This window comes from Scomber scombrus, chromosome 8, assembly GCF_963691925.1.
Source record: "Scomber scombrus chromosome 8, fScoSco1.1, whole genome shotgun sequence".
In the NCBI taxonomy this organism is placed as follows: domain Eukaryota; kingdom Metazoa; phylum Chordata; class Actinopteri; order Scombriformes; family Scombridae; genus Scomber; species Scomber scombrus.
In genome coordinates, this window is record NC_084977.1 from 29,712,146 (window position 1) to 29,720,149 (window position 8,004).

An 8,004-nucleotide genomic window follows, 5' to 3' on the forward strand; every position below is an offset into this window, starting at 1 on the left:
GGCGCAACAGCGGGTGAAGCAAAGCCCCCACTCTGCTGCCGTCCGTGCGCTCTGCGTTAAGCCCTTTGACACAAAGAAAAGCCCACGGCGCAGATAAATCCTGTATGTAGCCAACAAAAGATATAAGCCAAAATAGGGGGTCTCCAGTCCGTGCGGGCGCACTGAATCACCGTGCGATCGCCCTCATGTTGAAGTGGCTCCAAGCGACCAGGGGATGTCCGAATAGAGAGGCAGTGTCAGGAGGAGAGGGCAGCGGGGAAGCTCCCTGAGAGGAGTTGACTCGGACAGGCAGGCATGCTCACCAGCATGAGCTCCCACAACGGGATCCATCCATGTGGAGCTGAGCCGGGCCAGGCCTGCAGGTTTTGGTATATTAGTGGAAATATGGAGCTACATCCAGACTGGGATCATCTAATCATCTGCTGGTCCTTCATCCAGGAGCTCTACAGGTCTCATACCTGTCCAAACTGTGACCTCCTGGTCCTGGAGGTGCGCATCACTTAGTTACTCATGTGCAGAATATCCGCGCCTCCTCTCATCGCCGGTCCACTTGGAGAAGGGGCTGTTGAGTTGGGGGACAATGTGGAATGTGCTGCTTGGTTTCTCGCCGTCTAGTCAATGGGACACGGTGCCAAAGCAGGGCTTGGAGCAGAGATGGAGAGAGGGAGAGAGGAGGAGGGGGTGGGGACAAACCCCGCCCTCCCCCGGTCGCGCTATGCGCTGTGATTGGAGAGCCTTCAAAGGGCGACTGCACCACTGACGGGCATCTGCAGGCAACAATGATCTCCTTTGTGCAGCCTCTGCCCTCTCCTCTCAATATAAAGCTTGTTAGAATTACTCAATCATTCACGTTTCTAATCGATTGGAGATGATTTATGATGTGACGATCAACTAGAGAGGTTGCTCCTGGGTTTTTTGCGGGTTTTTTTGCTCGTCCCACGAGGCAGTTTTACGTCATGTGATGTTTTTTTTTTTCATGAACGTCATATAAATAGGCAGTATTAGTTACTGGTTTGAGGAGACAATAGAGGGATGTCAGGGTTGTTGGATGATGTGCAGCCAGTTAGCCGCGCGGGGGCGTCAAATGATCACAGTACACGCGCCCATGCATCAGTTAATTAAACCTTCAGCATTTAAACAAGACAAAAAAAAAAAAAAAAGGAAAGAAAGAATAATAACCCACTCTGCTGGATTATTACTGCCAGGCAAGAGAGTCATATTATAATGTATGAGAAGGGATAGCAGCATCATTACGTGTTGAAGCTCGCAGCTGCTCCCAAATGGCTGAGTGTGTGACTGACCTTGAGATTTAAGTGAGTGACAGATTTTCCCCTGGTGCTGAAGAAGCCTGCAGCCGAGATAATGTGTGTGTGTGTGTGTGTGTGTGTGTGTGTGTGTGTGTGTGTGTGTGTGTGTGTGTGTGTGTGTGTGTGTGTGTGTGTGTGTGTGTGTGTGTGTGTGTGTGGGCTGTCACAGGCTACTTTTGGGGACACATATCATCCCAGCTTGTCCAATGAAAGACACCCAGACTGCACTAGAGAGCTCCTTCAGCGACAGACTCCTGAAGGAGGGATATCGCAGGTCATTCCTCCCTGCAGCTGTCAGACTGTACAACCCCCCCCCCCCAACCTGGACAATTGCACACACTGCACTTTAATATCAAATACTCTGCAATATTGATATTTCATGTATACGGACAATGCTAATCATTTCAATTGTGTGCAATATTCATATAATATACTTTAACCCTTTCATGCACAGTGTTCACTGCAGTGGACAGTATGAAAGGATTTTGATGGCATTTGCGTAATCCCACACATGTTTTTTGAGATTTATGTTATTATAATGTAATGTTTTATCATTTGGTGAAAGAGAAAATGAAGTTCAAATATTTTTTTTCATAGCCAAAGAGAAATTAAAAAAAATTGGGGAAAAAATCCTGACTGAGGTTATCATAATTCTTGCATGAAAGGGTTAATCTGTGCAATAAGAATATCACCTCTCTGGTATATTACCACTCAATAACAATATTACTTATTGTAAATAATGTCACGATTATCTTTATTAGATTATCTCTTCTCTTCTCTTCTCTTCTCTTCTCTTCGCTTCGCTTCTCTTCTCTTCTCTTATCTTATCTTATCTTATCTCATCTCATCTCATCTCATCTCATCTCATCTCATCTCATCTCATCTCATCTCATCTCATCTCATCTCATCTCATCTCATCTCATCTTATATTATCTTATCTTATCTTATCTTATCTTATCTTATCTTATTGGAGACAAAAGCTTAAAAGAAAGCTGATTTTTGGATCAGTGGTAAAGGTTAGGGTTAGAGTTAGTCTGCAGGAAATGAATGTAAGTCTATGTAATGTCCCCAAAAGTGACCACGGTGTGATGTGTGTGTGTTAGTGTGTGTGTGAATGTGTGTGTTAGTGTGTGATACATTCTTGTGTGTATTAACCTCATGGCAAACAGTTTAGTCCTGATGCCTCTGAATGACATGGAGCTGGTATTCAGGGTGCTGCTGACAGTGTAACATAGAGGTGACAACTTGTGCTCAGCTCCTGCACATATCTCACTCCCCCCCCCCCTTCTTCATCCTAACCCTCCTCCCTCCTCCTCCTCCATTTTGAAACTTATTAAGTCTCCGAGGGGTAGAAAGGAGGAGGAGGAGGAGGCTGAGAATAAGCTGAGGAGGCTGTGCGTGTGTGTCATCTGTTACAGTCTGCCAACCACACCCATATTATAGCACATACCAGAGCTGGCTCAGGCATTCCCGTGGCCCACAACAGAATGTGACCCCCCCCCCCCCCCCCCTAAAAAAACACCAACACACCACTTACCTAAAAAAACATTAAAAAAGAAGTGAATTGATATATACGTCAGTAATTGTTTGAATAATTTATGGTAATCATACTACTATGTGCACATCAACATGATTTATTGATGCTCACAGTTGCTCCATATTGCCATTTAAAAGACAAGATATAGACTTTATTGTCCCTTTAGGATTAGGAGGTCTCACCATGCCTGAATCAGATGTGCTTAAATATTTAGCAACATCCTTATAGTTATTTATTTTTTTATTATTTTTTTTTTAACTTTCTTTTTAATTTTTAATTTTCATTTTGAGACAGCAAAACAAATACTCATCAAGAGGGCAACATATGATCACAGCTTTCTGCTGTCACAAAACGATAACATATAATACAAGACCATACACACATTCAAAAAACAAAACACAAAACAAAACAAGCAATCAAAAATTTTTTTTTAAAAACCAACAAAAAACCCCCCCAAAAAACAAAGTGTGTGTGTGTGTGTGGTGTGTGTGGAGGGGGGGGGTGGGGGGGGGGGGGGGGGGGGGGGGGGGGGATTCATAATATCAGTGAATGCTAATGCTGAATCTTTAATTACTCCAATACTTGTTATTGCGGGCCACTCACTACCAATATAAATACTAAGGGGGGGACCACTCTTTGACCAAATCCCCCAGGGTTGCAGCACATGAGATAACCGTTCAAAAGGAAGAATTGATAGTAGTTTATTGTCCCACATTGATATCGTAGGAGGATGCACCTCAAGCCAAACCTGCAGGATCGAAAGGCGTGCAGCATACAACATGATATTTAACAATTTTACAGTTTGACCAGCAGGGGCACGGGACTGATACCAAAAATACACTGTTTAGGATCCATTTTTATTTTAATGCCCAAGAAGTTCTCTATCTCTGTTTGAACAGTAACCCAGAGTATTTGAATCAATGGGCATGACCATATTAAATGAAAATAAGTGCCTAGTTGTTTTGGACACTTCCTACATGCTGCAGAACATGAGTCGTCATATTTACTATGTATATACAGTTATTTCTACATTAAAAACACATAATAAGAGCAAATACAATGTTAAAATCAGTACAATAAGGTTGCACATTCAACATAAAATTGTAAAAGTGCTGCTATAAAAGGAATCATTCAACAATATTTGGAAATATTCAGTTTATTTCAGAGAGTGAGATGAGTTAGATTGAACCCAAAATACAAAAGACAGCTGTGATGCGGAGTCTCCAGGTGAGGTTGGCAGGTAATCAGTGGAGAAGATGCACAGATGCACTACAGGCTGTTAAACTGTAGTTCATTAATAAATTATTCATAGTTCCCCTCTACAACCACAAATGAGATATAACATGAGCTTTAACCCTCCTGTTGTCCTCGAGTCAAGGAAGGAAGGGAGGAAGAGGTAAGGAAAGGAGGAAGGAAGGAAAGGGGGGAAGAAGGAAGGAAAGAGGAAGGGAGGAAGGAAGGAGGAAGGAAAGGAGGAGGAAGGAAGAAAGGGAGGAAAGGAAAGGAAAGAATGAAGGTAGGTAGGAGGGAGGGAGGAAAGAAGTAGAGAGGAAAGAAGGAAGGGAGGGGGGAGGAAAGAAATAGAGAAGGAGGGAGGGAGGGAGGGAGGGAGGAAAGAAGGAAAGGGAAGAAGGAAGGAAAGGAAGGAAGGACGGAGGGAAAGAAGGAAAGAAAGAAGGAAGATAGGATCGAGGGAGGGAGGGAGGAAAGGGAAAGAGGAAGGAAGGAAGGGAAGAAGGACAGAGGAAAGAGGAAGGGAGGAAGGTAGGGGGGAGGAAAAGAGGAAGGAAGTAAGGAGAGAAGGAAGGGAGGAAGGAAAGGAGGAAGGAAGGAAGTGAGGAAAGAAGGAAGGGAGGAAGGAAAGGTGGAAGGAATGACAGGAGGAAGGAAGGAAGGAAGGAAGGAAGGAAGGAAGGAAGAAGAAGGAAGGAAGGAAGGAAGGAAGGAAGGAAGGAAGGGAGGGAGGAGGAAAGGAGGGAGGGAGGAAAGAAGGAAGGAAGGAAAGGAGTAAGGAGGGAGGGAGGGAGGAAAAGAGGAAGGAAGTAAGGATAGAAGGAAGGGAGGAAGGACTGAAGTGAGGAAAGAAGGAAGGGAGGAAGGAAAGGTGGGAAGGAATGACAGGAGGAAGGAAGGAAGGAAGGAAGGAAGGAAGGAAGGAAGGAAGGAAGGAAGGAAGGAAGGAAGGAAGGAAGGAAGGAAGGGAGGGAGGAAAGAAGGAAGGAAGGAAAGGAGTAAGGAGGGAGGGAGGGAGGAAAAGAGGAAGGAAGTAAGGATAGAAGAAGGAAGGAAGGAAGGAAGGAAGGAAGTGAGGATATAAGTATGGAAGGAGGAGGGAGCAAAGAAAGAGGGAAGGAGGAGAAGAACGAAAGGAACATTTAAAGAAAGAGGGAGGAAGGAAGGAAGGAAGGAAAGAAGAAAGGAAGGAAGGAAAGAAGGAACAGTCAAAAGAGATGGGGTCAATTTGACCCGGGAGGACGACAGGAGGGTTAAGTGCGTACAGAATACAGAAATAAACTTCCACACACAGGAGACTTTATTTACAGTGAACATCATGTCTGCTTTTATAGTATTTCTGATTGTTATGTAGGTAATGTGTGGTAATGCTGCATAGTAATGCAATGATAGTTGCAAGCTTCCTGTCTCTGCACCATGCATTGGAAAACAGCTATGTAACATACACCTTACATGATTTTGTAGTAAGTGGACTCACACATGTAAAAACACTGCTCTAGTCCTTCAGTTGTCCGTTACATCAGAGACAATCTCCCTGTCAGGCCAGAGAAGTGAAATAATTCCTCTGTATACGCTGAGTTGGAGCAGCAGCATTTGTTTTCCATGAGACCAGTGACCCAGATTGGTTCAGGTGTCATGTGACAAGTAGCTATCTGACAGCCCCCTCCCTCCCATTCACCCCCCCTTCTCCTCCCTCCTCCCTCCTCCCACCTACCCCCTCCCTGGCTCTGTCTCCATACCCCCAGGAGACGTATCCATGTCACACTGCCGCACAGGTACACTACTGTCACAGGATCAGTGATATGGCTGCCTGCTCCTCTCTCTCTCTCCAGCCAGAAGGATATAAAGCAGACAAAAGCTCGTATTCACAGCAGCTCAGTATCTCTGGATGTAGGGTTTTATTGTAATTTCAGCACTAATATCAAAGATGCATAAGAGTAAATATGGGTGATCCGGGCAGCCATGTTGTGACTGAGCTCCTCTCGGTTCTCACAGTTTCCCAGCACAGTCACCTCTTTCACATTTGGTGCAAAGTCCCTCCGGCGCTGCATGAGTCTGATCTTTGTCTTATCTCTCTCTCTCTCTCTCTTTCTCTTCTCTCACACACACACACACACACACACACACACACACACACACACACACACACACACACACACACACACATATACCTGCACAAATGCAAAACACAAGCTCAAGAGCTCTTTATGTAATTCTCCTCGCCCTCTATTGTCTTTTCAGTTCAACCTTGATTCGGAGTCTTTATTAAAAAAGAAATACTTCTGTCAAAGCCTCTTAAATAAAAGTCCTAACTCGTCCCTTTATATCAGTGAATGTGTGTGTGTCTGTGTCTCTCTCTGTGTGTGTGTGTGTGTGGTTTCTGGTTGCTACGTAGCCAGCTCCACCCTAACCTTCACTGCAGCCTCAGTATTAGTACATTTAAAGTGTGTGCAAATAGTGTTTGTGTATACAAAACAAACAGCATTATGTACAGCTTCAATAAGAGAGAGAGAGAGAGAAAAGGAGTCTTTTAGTAGCTTCTCTCAGTTTGTGCTGGCAGTGGCACAGATACAGTATTTGTATTGTATTGTAGATATATAATTTCTGGCTTTAAGGGATGTTTGTCTGTTTATTGTTCCAGATGCACTTTATTGCATTTGGCTTTTGGTAAGTAATAGCATTGTTTGTTATTGCTGTAAAGGCCATCACTACCACTATAGCTGGCAATTTTCTATATATATAAGTATTGAGCATGTGTGTGTGTGTGTGTGTGTGTGTGTGTGTGTGTGTGTGTGTGTGTATGTGTGTGTGTATCCAAAGCCTCACATATCTTCCTCCTCTCTGCCGTAGACCTCTGCTCTTGTCCAAAAACAATTAAAAACACATCAGTGAGCTTCGCAGCTGCACTGGGTGACAGGTTCCTTCATCACAAAGAGTTTTGAGCCATTTAGAAAGTACACTGTTGTTATTCTTCAAACACACTATCAGGCTTTAGATACACTATCAGGCTTTACATACAGTATCAGGATTTGGATACACACACAATACTTTTAAATACATTAGCTCATTCATTTGGCTTTGCACATAAGATTTGTTGATAATAAAACATTTAAAAATCCCCAGCCATATCCTTCATAACAACACCTGTGCTATTATATAATCGTATGGAGCCATTTTGAGGCCTTTATTATTTCGGATTGACTGATTCAGTTTAATGCAAGCTAAATGAATCCTTGCTGGTGCTGCACTCGACCACCAGGATCAGTCTTTGCTAAACATTACCTGCTGATTTTTATCATATTTTATAATAACGAATATTTCCCTTATCTAGAAACATTCATTTTCTTGTTGCTACTGATTTATGCAGGTGTGGTCATGGGTGTTATCCTGACGCGCCTTTTGCCTCGAGGGTGTCGAGCTGAAGACGCCGCGCCCCTGCATGAATGCAGAACCAGCTCTGTGTTGTTGTCTTCCATCAACAGTGCAGTAATAAGCTCGACAGATTTGTAATGCTTATCGATGCAAGTCAGTTTTTTGTCTTAATCCGACGTCTTCAGCGCAGTAGTCACACTCATGACACACCCGATTAGATTCCAGTATATGCATTCATTTGCTGATTTGCAGATCAAATTATGTTTAGTAATGAAGTCTGGTTATAACTTGGATGAGGTTCACGTTGGAGTGATTCCATTTCAGTCTGAGGTCGAACCTCACGACATGATGAAATGCAATCATAAAAAAATGGTCTTCATGTTCCTGGTTTCCTCTGATTTAAATCATAAGAGCAATACCAACAGCCACACCCTGAACATAAGCAATTATTGTCTGTACTCCACCTCTTAATCCTTTCGCTTAATGGTTGCAAACTTTCCCTTCTACACACACACACACACACACACACACACACACACACACACACACACACAC